The sequence below is a fragment of the Triticum dicoccoides genome, chromosome 3A (assembly GCF_002162155.2).
Source record: "Triticum dicoccoides isolate Atlit2015 ecotype Zavitan chromosome 3A, WEW_v2.0, whole genome shotgun sequence".
Lineage (NCBI taxonomy): Eukaryota > Viridiplantae > Streptophyta > Magnoliopsida > Poales > Poaceae > Triticum > Triticum dicoccoides.
The window spans coordinates 393060875-393073763 of NC_041384.1; positions in this window are offsets into that span (position 1 = coordinate 393060875).

A 12889-nucleotide genomic window follows, 5' to 3' on the forward strand; every position below is an offset into this window, starting at 1 on the left:
TGGCAGTGATTGGAGAATTCTGTCAATACGCAATCATCTGGAAGATTAACTCCCATTTGAATCAAGTGATTATTATACCCAGACATTTTGAGTATATGCTCACTGACAGAACTATTCTCCTCCATCTTGCAGCTATAGAACTTATTGGAGACTTCATATCTCTCAATCCGGGCATTTGCTTGAAATATTAACTTCAACTCCTGGAACATCTCATATGCTCCATGACGTTCAAAACATCGTTGAAGTCCCGGTTCTAAGCCGTAAAGCATGGCACACTGAACTATCGAGTAGTCATCAGCTTTGCTCTACCAGACGTTCACAACATCTGGTGTTGCTCCAGCAGCAGGCCTGGCACCCAGCGGTGCTTCCAAGACGTAATTCTTCTGTGCAGCAATGAGGATAATCCTCAAGTTACGGACCCAGTCCATGTAATTGCTACCATCATCTTTCAACTTTGCTTTCTCAAGGAACGCATTAAAATTCAACGGAACAACAGCACGGGCCATTTATCTACAATCATACATAAACAAGCAAGATACTATCAGGTACTAAGTTCATGATAAATTTAAGTTCAATTAATCATATTACCTAAAGAACTCCCACTTAGATAGATATCCCTCTAATCCTCTAAGTGATTACGTGATCCAAATCAACTAAACCATGTCCGATCATCACGTGAGATGGAGTAGTTTCATTGGTGAACATCACTATGTTGATCATATCTACTATATGATTCACGCTCGACCTTTCGGTCTCCGTATTCCGAGGCCATATATGTATATGCTTGGCTCGTCAAGTATAACCTGAGTATTACGCGTGTGCAACTGTTTTGCACCCGTTGTATTTGAACGTAGAGCCTATCACACCCGATCATCACGTGGTGTCTCAGCACGAAGAACTTTCACAATGGTGCATAGTCAGGGAGAACACTTCTTGATAATTTAGTGAGAGATCATCTTATAATGCTACCGTCAATCAAAGCAAGATAAGATGCATAAAAGATAAACATCACATGCAATCAATAAAAGTGATATGATATGGCCATCATCATCTTGTGCTTGTGATCTCCATCTCCGAAGCACCGTCATGATCACCATCGTCACCGGCGCGACACCTTGATCTCCATCGTAGCATCATTGTCGTCTCGCCAATCTTATGCTTCCACGACTATCGCTACCGCTTAGTGATAAAGTAAAGCATTACAGCGCGATTGCATTGCATACAATAAAGCGACAACCATATGGCTCCTGCCAGTTGCCGATAAATCGGTTACAAAACATGATCATCTCATACAATAAAATTTAGCATCATGTCTTGACCATATCACATCACAACATGCCCTGCAAAAACAAGTTAGACGTCCTCTACTTTGTTGTTGCATGTTTTACGTGGCTGCTACGGGCTTAAGCAAGAACCAATCTTACCTACGCATCAAAAACCACAACGATAGTTTGTCAAGTTGGTGCTGTTTTAACCATCGCAAGGACCGGGCGTAGCCACACTCAGTTCAACTAAAGTTGGAGAAACTGTCACCCACAAGCCACCTATGTGCAAAGCACGTCGGGAGAACCGGTCTCGCGTAAGCATACGCGTAATGTCGGTCCGGGCCGCTTCGTCCAACAATACCGGCGAACCAAAGTATGACATGCTGGTAAGCAGTATGACTTATATCGCCCACAACTCACTTGTGTTCTACTCGTGCTTATAACATCAACATATAAAACCTAGGCTCGGATGCCACTGTTGGGTTTCGTAGTAATTTCAAAAAATTTCCTACGCTCACGCAAGATCATAGTGATGCATAGCAACGAGAGGGGGAGAGTGTGATCTACGTACCCTTGTAGATCGACAACGGAAGCGTTTGGTTGATGTAGTCATACATCTCCACGGCCCGACCGATCAAGCACCGAAACTACGGCACCTCCGAGTTCTAGCACACGTTCAGCTCGATGACGATCCCCGGACTCCGATCCAGCAAAGTGTCGGGGAAGAATTCCGTCAGCACGACGGCGTGGTGACGGTCTTGATGTACTACTGCCGCAGGGCTTCGCCTAAGCACCGCTACAATATTATCGAGGACTATGGTGGAAGGGGGCACCACACATGGCTAAGAATATGATCACGTGGATCAACTTGTGTTTCTTTGGGGTGCCCCTGCCTCCGTATATAAAGGCTCAAGGGGGGGGGGGTGCGGCCGGCCTAGGAGAGGCGTGCCAGGAGGAGTCCTACTCCCTTTGGGAGTAGGATTCCCCCCCCCCCCAATCCTAGTTGGAATACGATTCGCAGAGGGGGGAAAAGAGAGAGGGGGGCCGGCCCCCTCTCCTTGTCCTATTCGGACCAAGGGAGGGGAGGGGCGCGCGGCCCATCTTGGGCTGTCCCTTCTCTTTTCCACTAAGGCCCACTTAGGCCCATATAGCTCCCGGGGGGTTCCGGTAACCTCCCAGTACTCCGGTAAAATCCCGATTTCACCCGGAACACTTCCGATATCCAAACATAGGCTTCCAATATATCAATCTTTATGTCTCGACCATTTCGAGACTCCTCGTCATGTCCGTGATCACATCCAGGACTCTAAACAACCTTCGGTACATCAAAATGCATAAACTCATAATATAACTGTCATCGTAACCTTAAGCGTGCGGACCCTACGGGTTCGAGAACAATGTAGACATGACCGAGACACATCTCCGGTCAATAACCAATAGCGGAACCTGGATGCTCATATTGGCTCCTACATATTCTACGAAGATCTTTTATCGGTCAGATCGCATAACGACATACGTTGTTCCCTTTGTCATCGGTATGTTACTTGCCTGAGATTCAATCGTCGGTATCCCATACCTAGTTCAATCTCGTCACCGGCAAGTCTCTTTACTCGTTCTGTAATACATCATCCCGCAACTAACTCACTAATTGCAATGCTTGCAAGGCTTTAAGTGATGTGCATTACCGAGAGGGCCCAGAGATACCTCTCTGACAATCGGAGTGACAAATCCTAATCTCGAAATACGCCAACCCAACATGTACCTTTGGAGACACCTGTAGAGCTCCTTTATAATCACCCAGTTACGTTGTGACGTTTGGTAGCACACAAAGTGTTCCTCTGGCAGACGGGAGTTGCATAATCTCATAGTCATAGGAACATGTATAAGTCATGAAGAAAGCAATAGCAACATACTAAACGATCGGGTGATAAGCTAATGGAATGGGTCATGTCAATCAGATCATTCAACTAATGATGTGATCATGTTAATCAAATGACAACTCTTTGTCCATGGTTAGGAAACATAACCATCTTTGATTAACAAGCTAGTCTAGTAGAGGAATACTAGTGACACTCTGTTTTTCTATGTATTCACACATGTATTATGTTTCCGGTTAATACAATTCTAGCATGAATAATAAACTTTTATCATGATATAAGGAAATAAATAATAACTTTATTATTGCCTCTAGGGCATATTTCCTTCAGTTATATCATCTCATCTTGTTTAGTGTTTATAGTCATCATATTTTGAATCATGTCATTCTATCCGTGAATTATATCATGCTATCATGTTTCCATAGGCAGCATGTATGTGAATTATGGCATGCCAACCTATTTAATAAACACATTATATAGTTATATCATGTCATCCTATTTACATAGTCATCTTGCTGGTTATATTACCCATGTCATGCATGTTGTCTTGCATTGCTTAGTTTTTACATCATATATGGATTGCCATCTGCTTATTTGCTTACTATATAAATCGTATATTTGAATTATATCATGCCATCATGTTTACATACACAGCATGTATCTGAATTATGGCATGGCAACCCGTTTAATAAAGACATCATATAGTTATATCATCTCATCCTGTTTAGTGTTACAGTCATCATATTTTGAATTATGTCATTCTATCCGTGAATTATATCATGCTATCATGTTTCCATAGGCGGCATGTATGTGCATTATGGCATGCCAACCTATTTAATAAACACATTATATAGTTATATCATGTCATCCTGTTTACATAGTCATCATATTTTGAACTATGTCTTTCCATATTTTTTAGTTAGCCATCATAATGTGAAATTGTGTCATGCTATCCTGTTTAGTTAGCCATATTATATGTGAAATTGTGTTGTGCTATCCTGTTTGGTTAGACAACATAAATGTGAATTATTTCATGCCCTTTTTTATTCCCCACTATCCATTGCACCTGTCTTATCATACAATGTCTGTATGTTCAATTACTTTTCTTGTTTATCAACCATTTGAATTGGAGAGGGCGATGGCAGTATCTAAGGGAGTAACAACACGGTCTTCAGAAAATATAATGCTACTAGTTGATGTAGATAGAACCACGGTTGTACTTGCCCAAGAACCAGCCCCACCACACATAACCCAGACTCTCGCAGATTGTACCCCTACCCAATCGGACAGAGAACCAGCTACTCCCCTTCTAACACCAACCCCAGCAGATAGTAACCCAGTTCTAGTTGACACAACACCGTCTCCACCACAGAGCACCCAAGCATGATCAGTTACTAAGGGAACTGCAGTGCCCAAAGCACGAGGACCACCACTCAGAATCCTAACTCAACGCTTAAAGGAGAAGAAGAATTGTTCTCAGGTCAGGTTCTGTAGCTATGGTTCATACTCCTTTGCTCTTGCATGACTGTATTTACTCATACCAACTATTTTCAAATTTGAAGGATGGAATTGAAACTCCAATGGTGCAACAGTTATGTTTTAAACCTATTTATTTAACTGGTTTGCTGTTGTAACTTGCTCTATGTTGATTTTAGTTTTAATTGAATAAAAAGTTATGTTCTCATGTCATGCACATTACAAGTGTTGTTATTTCTCTATAGTTTCCCACACTTATATTTTGTCTATTATGCTTTGTCTTGAACAAATATTATTTGAACTGTGTCTCTATCTTGATTTGGCAACAAAAACTAGAATGATATAGACCATAAAGTGACCATGGTACATAGATATATGTTTGTTTCATGCTGTTATCCTGTCCACTTTACTACTGATCTGATTTACCAAAATGAGTTTCATATACAACAAGGTAAACATGTGATGTGTCTCCTTGTTTCTCTTTTAGAATACGGACAAAATATTGGAGAACAGTACCCCGTTATGCAATGGTAAAGGAGGTAATGCAGATAAGGTTCAAGATAGTGAGACATCCCTGTTGGTCTCTAAGAAAGCTCATAAAAACTATCTTGACGACAGTGAGAGAACTCAACAGTCATGTCTTGATGTAGTGTTCGAGTTACTGGCCACTACTCCTGGCACAAGCTCTTTGAACTCGCTGCTTGAATCAGTTCGTCTTCTTGAGTCTGAACTTCAAGTTGAAAGACATCGATCATATGTGCTGCGATAGGAAGCTGAAGGACTGAGGAAGTCCCTGCAGAATTCAGATGCATACTTTCTGGTTAACAGCAAGCGCTGGAGGATTTAAGCACCAAACAAGAGAAAGTTAATAAGCTTGCTAAGCATCTTGCCAGCATTATGGGTACCCAGGATATTATTTCTTGAGATCTTCTGAAGTGGTTTCAGTTCTGGACTTGTTTTGCTGTGGTGTTTATTTGCACTGGCCGCCAACTTTGACAACCAGTGTATATGATATGTTGCTTTGTTCCCTATATTTGCACTGGTGGCGAACTTTGATGCCCAGTGGATGTAATATCTGTAATAGCCGTGATAGCCTAGCGTAAGTTTCTTGCTTAGTTATTTCCTTGTTGTCCTGTTTATTTGTTTGCTTGTAGTCACTGCAGTTCTTTTTCCGTGGTTTGGCCGCAGTAACCTATTTTTTAAAAACTAGGCCACAATAACCACGGGCTACATATTTATTGTAGTTACCATGGGCCTCCTACGGGCCGTAGAAACAATGGGCCTGGTAAGGGCCGTAGGAACAATGGGCCTTCTACGGGCCGTAGCATCAATGGGCCTTATACGGGGTCGTAGCATCAATGGGCCTTATACGGGTCGTATGATCGATCGGCCAAACATGGGCCAATAACATACCGCATTATGGGTTGTAAACGGGCTAGATTTGGAATCGTCCGTTCATGGGCCGACAATAACGAGTCATCGTTAATCGGTCGTATTTGATGACGCTATGAAAATGTCCCAACGGATTAACGGGCCACAAACGGGCCGATTGTAACCACATGCTAAATTTAGCCCACAAGCAGAGAAGGCCAGTAACGGGCCATAAGTAAATGAATGCTGGAAATAAGCCCAAGAATAAATGGGCCCTGAGAAGGCCGAAAGATAACACGGGTTGGAAACGGGCCAATGGAATAATGGACCGTTAGTGGGTATGAAACGGTACACTGTTCATTGCGGGCCAGATTCACTACGGGTCGTTAATGGGCCAAGAGTTACAAATGGCCTCGTATGGGCCAAAAGACATCATGGGCCATACATGGGTCGGAAGTTATAATGGGCTGGAATCATATTGGACGGCCCAGATGAAGCTACTGGGCTTAATTTCGATAGGCCGTAACGGGCCGTGAGTTAGCGGGCCATAAATGGGCTATATAGGAACAGGCTTTCCGTGGGCCGGCCCACTACCTTTTGACCAAGTCAAATGGACGTCCTTTTCATTGGAATGGGCCTTTGTTGGGCCATGCCATGTGTCGACCTATCATAGGCGCCTCCTGTCCAATGAATGGATGACATATGTCCCAATGGTGAGCCAACACGTGTTTCCTCCGGCCAATGACAATTTTACACGTGGAAAATCCTCATTGGTCCGGGCTGTTAACGGGTTATCGGATCCAAAATAGGACCCAATAGCTTAACAGCGACCTGTTATGGTGGATGCCATGTGTCAGCCACCCTTGACGAAAGCACTTCCATGATGCGCGATTTATCATCATGGAAGTGGACACTTCCGTGATGATAATTTTGGTAATGATATGGAACACTTCTACGACAGCACATGTATGACTATCTTGATTCTGTCATAGATTTTTCATGGATGTACATGCATGACAGAAAACGTGACCTACTATGACAAACACGTATCATCACGGAAGTGTATTTTTTGTAGTGTGGATGTTGACAAGATTTGAGCATTTCAAGCCCGAACCCTTGAGCGCTTTTAGATCGTTGGTGGTGTCCACCATAGCGAAACTATAGCCGGAGTTGTTGATAAACCTGGAGAAACGCTCGCAAGGCCTTGTGGCAAGGTGGTAGTGGTAGACAAGGACATCATGTCGCACGCACAACTGGGCGATGGCAACCTTCTGATCGTGCCCGACACAATCGATGGTGTACTCGAGGTCGAAGCCGACCACTTGGTACTTGTCCTCGGCAAGGAACTGCACCATAGTTTGGATTGAGCTCTCCACCGAGATTGTATCATTCGTGTACACCACCGAGAGGGCCTTCCCCCTCATGTGGGTGTGCACTACATGATGCGTCGTGAACTGCCCGCTGTTGTCGTCGTCGGTCGCTGGGAGCACCATTGGAGCCACGGGGAGCGCCATTGGAACTGCTGGATGTCCTCTCTGTATGTGTCGTCGTGGGTGTGCTTATTGTGTCGTGTGACACGAGAAATGAAGGTAAATGTCCACAGGAATAAATGGGGGCCAGGCGGCCTGGATTCTCTGCGGTTCGCATGGCAGTTTTATAGCCCGCACCTTATGGTGAAGGCTGTCTTGGGTATATCCTTTTCTCGGATCTTGAGCTGGTGGTATCCTGATTGCAGGTCGATCTTGGAAAATACTTTAGCTCCTTGCAGCTGGTCAAACAAATCATTGATCATCGGTAGTGGGTACTTGTTCTTGATCGTCACTTCATTCAATGCATGATAATCAACAACCATTCTCAAGGATCCATCCTTCTTCTCAACCAAGAGCACTGGGGATCCCCACACTGACGAACTTCGTCGAATGTAACCTTTCTCCAATAACTCCTTAATATGCTTCTTAATTTCCTCCAGATCATTTGTGGGCATCCGGTATGGTCTCTTCGATATCGGTCCGGTGCCTGGCAATAGCTCTATCAAAAACTCAATGTATCGATCCGGCGGCATGCCTGGTAGTTCCTCTGGAAATACATTTGGGTAATCCTTCACTATAGGCACTTCCTCCTGAACAACTCCTGAGAGGGAATTTACTTGGGTCCTCCTTGGCACATGCCTGGATACATACTTAATCCTTTTTTCCCTCCGGGGTGGTGAGCATAATTGACTTACTGGCGCAATCGATGTTTCCTCCGTACATCAATAGCCAACCCATGCCTAGTATCACATCCAATCCTTGTGATTCCAAAATTACTAGGTCTGAGGGGAAAACATGCCTACCTATGGTTAATGGCATCTGAAAACATCCTTGGCTTGCCATAAACTCTGCTCCTAGCGAGCTTACTAACATAGGTGTCCTAAGAACTTTGGTGGACAAGTGATACTTATCCACAAATCCCCTTGATATGTATGAATGTGATGCACCAGTATCAAAAAGAATGATTGCAATAAATGACTTAACCAAAAACTTACATATAATTGCATCTGGCTGCTCTTCAAACTCCTTCACATTAATGTGGTTCACTTGTCCCCTGTTGAAAGGGCTGGGCTTCTTCCCAGAGCGTCCATTGCCATTTCCATTCTTTGCTTCAGAACACTCGGTGGCGTAGTGTCCAGTCTTCACGCACTTGAAACAAGTAATGTGACTTAGATCCTTCTTGGCGGGCGTTGCTAGGTTGGAACGGTTCTGGCTGCCGCTTCCTCCATTTCCATTCCCATTCTTGGGTCCATTGTGGTTGTGCGAACTTCCTCCATTGTGAGTATGGCCTACATGGTTATGGGTATAACCTCTGGAGTTAGGGGTAAAGCGAGGCTTCTGTGATGCTTCAGAGTTATACTTCCCTTGTCCATACTTCCGTTTGCGGCTCTCTATCTGCTGATGTTTGCTTTCAATCATCAGGGACTGGTCTACCAACTCCTGGTAGTTAGTGAATGTTGCCACCATCAACTGCATACTCATCTTATCATTCAGTCCTTCCATAAACTTCTCCTGCTTCACAGCATCTGTGGCCGCATCATCTAGGGCATAACGGGCTAACTTGCTAAACTCATCAACGTACTGCCCCACAGTACGGTTTCCCTGGCGTAAGTTGCAAAACTCACGCTTCTTCATGCTCATAGCTCCTGTAGAGACATGTGCGGTGCGGAATGCTTGCTGAAACTGATCCCATGTGACATTGACTATGGGGAAAGTGGTTGTGTAATTCTGCCACCATGAGACTGCGGGTCCATCCAGTTGGTGTGCGGCAAAGCACACCTTCTCCGCATCTATACAACCTGCGGTGGTCAACTCCCTTCCAATCCTACGTAGCCAGTCATTAGCAACAATCGGCTCGGTGCTACTGGAAACCACCGGCGGATTCAACCTCAGGAAATGGGCTAGGTTATCCACTGGAGGTGGTGGCGGTGGGTTGTTGTTATTGTTATTGTTGTTGTTGTTGCCTTGGTTCTGGACTAGCAGTTGCATCAAGGCATTCTGCTATTGGATCAACTGTGTGAGCTCCGGTGGGAAGACAAATCCGGGGTCACGTCTCGGAGGCATATGATGGGTTTAGAGGGAAGAGATTAGAATAGAATGAGGTCTAGTGAGAAATCACTACCCATATGCACATGAGACAAACACATTCATATCACACAACTCAATTCAAACAAGGGCTACTACTATATACATGGGGAATATACTACTACTAATGTGGTGGCCATCTAGAAATTTTGAACGGTGGAAGACTCCATGATATCCGTTCCAGCTTCGTCTTTGTAATCATCATCACTACTGTCGGGGTCGAAGTCGGTGTCGTCGATGATTTAGTAGTCCTCGGGATGGTCGTCATCTCCACCTGGCGCAGGGTCTCCCATGAATACTCCTAGCTTCCTTGTCAGGTCATCATTCTTTTCTACTAGTATTGTGATTTCCTCCTCGTACCCGTCGTGTGTATACTTGAGTTCCTCTTCAAGCTCCATGTTCCTTGTCATCAACTTCTTCAGATCTATCATGCTTGCACACATTTGATTCTCCTAGCGACGAATGTGCTAGTTTAACTCCTGGATGAAGGCTGCAATGGACCTGTCCCTTCTGGTGCTGATCATCTCCCATTGCTTGTCTCGGCACCCACATATCTGGTAGATGGTGTCCTTAAGATCCTTGTGATAAACTTCGCCGATTCGTCCCATGGCGATGTGGGCTGCCATGATCTTTCCTAGACTCCAGGTTGGTGCATCAAAGGAAAACTCTATGGGCTTAGTAACTGGTGTGAATGTCCTTCCTAGAACATGAACTTGAATCATCCAACGCTCCTCTTCTGGTAAAGTGGTGGTGTAGGTCCTGGTGAAGCTTGGTATTCCAATGTTTAGGTACCTAGTGACTTCCTTCAAGTGTCGTCCAAAAGGTGTGTCTTGATCCGGTTGAGCAAACTTGTTCCTTGGGTCCGCCATTTATAGAGTGGAAAATGGTGAGGAGTCAGAAATGAGTAGAGAAGAGTGACCTATGGTTTATCTTAGTGGTCGCGTCCTACAATCAGCGTGTGCTCTAGTACCATCTTGTAGCGATCTGACCTCAAACAGTCAAATCTCTATGCATAAGTGTCATCCCTGGATCGGTAATGCTGACACACACAGTACTTGAAGGATTTATAACATAGTTGCAATCACACACTTATTACATCGTGTAACTCATAGAAGAGTACTTATTACAATAATATGGCTTAAGGCCATCTAAAATACGATAACAGAGGAAGGCTTGGAAGATAAAGTGAGTCCATCAACTCCAACGACATAGTTGAGTGCATGACAACGACCTAGCGCACCTTACTCTTCATCTGAAAAGTTTGCAACATAATACATTGCAGCCTGAAAATGGGTCAGCACATGGAATATGCTGGCAAAATAACACTGTAGAGCAATGAACAGGTAAAAGCTATAACTATATGCATATTTGGCTGGTGGAGGCTCTACGATTAATATGTTTTTTGTGAAAAGCCAATTTTTCCCTACAACAAAGGAATATATTTGTTTAACTACCATGGTAGTTGATAAACATTGAGAAGGTTCCTCCAACCCAATCCCAATTAAAAAGTATTATTAACCCAACAAATTAATTTAGAGTGATGAGATCCACATGATAATTCAAGAACCAGATACTCAAGATGTCCATAACCAGGGACACGGCTAACCATGATTAGTTTGTACACTCTGCAGAGGTTTGCGCACTTTCCCCATAAGACTTGATCTCCTCCGTTAATTTTCTCGCACTGCATGGTGTTTGAGAAACGGATGACCGAGACACAGTCTTTTAGAAGCATTAACTCTTTACTCTAGGTAGACAGTTACACCTACTTTCCCCTACATCTGCTAGCCTACCACTGAAAGAGGTCACGCAACATACTCAACTATGCCAGAGCCCATAATGGCTTGTGGCTGCACACGGAAGTTTCTAGCATGAATAATCTTATGATCCCTTTGAGCCTGGGTGGCGAACCATAGGATGATCACTCGGGTACTCCGGGATATCCTAGGACAACACTAGATTCTCCAGGTGCCCGCAACCAATCCAGCCAGATGTGTATTTAAGTATCCACCTTAAGTTAACCATTAATTAACAATCTCACATTTATCATGGATACACTCAGACCCAAACCACGTCTACGAGCATAGCATAGCGGTATAAGCATAACGTAGAAGTAACTCCCAGGGTTTGATAATAAAAGGGAAATAGCTTCTACCTCATCATCTACTTCCCAAAACCCCACATGTTAAGAGATCATACTCATGCAATGTTTGAGGATTATAACTAATGCATAAAAACTGGGTGATAAAGAATATGATCAAAGTGTTACTTGCCTTGCTGGCCATCTGCAAACCCTAGAGACTCGTAGTAGCATGCTTCGCACTCCAGAAACTCTATCGCAAACAAACAATAGCATATATAAGCAATCAAGCAAAGGTGCAAGGGTAAAACTCAGATAGGAAAGTCCAAACTGAAAGTTCAACTGAAGAGCTTCGATTTGCAAAAAGAATCGATCGAATCGGAGCTACGGAACTAAAACTACAATCAAAAGAACTTCTAATTCAAATCTTCTTCAAACCAAATTTTAAATTGCCAAAACCATTTCAAATTGATTAACTGGAAAGAGGACTTTTAGATGAAGATTTTGGCATTGGTTTCACTGGATTTGGACGAACGGTTAAAAAGTTGCGAGGGTTTGAAGATCAGGGGCTAATCTGCGATAAAAGTAATCGTGGATAGGTCCCTAGCGAAAATAAAATAGAAAAAAGAAAAATCTATCGGACGTACGTCCGCTAATAGAGGCAAACAGACGAATTTGTTCACTAAAAGAACTAAACGAACGAACATTCGCGGAATAGATCTAAACCGAGAAATAAACGAAAAACTGATCTAAATCAGCGAAACCGAGAAAAACTGAACCGATCTACTCGAAAAAACCCGGATCTAGGGTTTACTGGAAAACCGAAAAAAAAACGACAGCGGCGCGACGATTCCGGCGAACTCCGGCGAACAGGCGGCGGCTAGGGTTTCGGGCGGCGGCGGCTTTGGGCTGGGGCGGCTTGGGCCTCGCCTTATAAATGGGTTGGGCGGGATGTGTCTGGCTCGGGCACGGCCCAGAGTCGGTTCGCGTTTTTTTTAATCCGCCGAAGGAAAAAAATCCTTAAAAAATAAAAAAAATCTAAAAATGCCAAAACCAATTTTAACCATCTAAATAAAATATTTAGAACTAGTGAACATTTTTCCGGCCTAAAAATGCAATTTTGAAAATGGATATTTTCCTAATTCAAATAAAATAACAATAAAATCCCAAATAAAATATTTATTTGATTTTAACATTTTTCCTCTA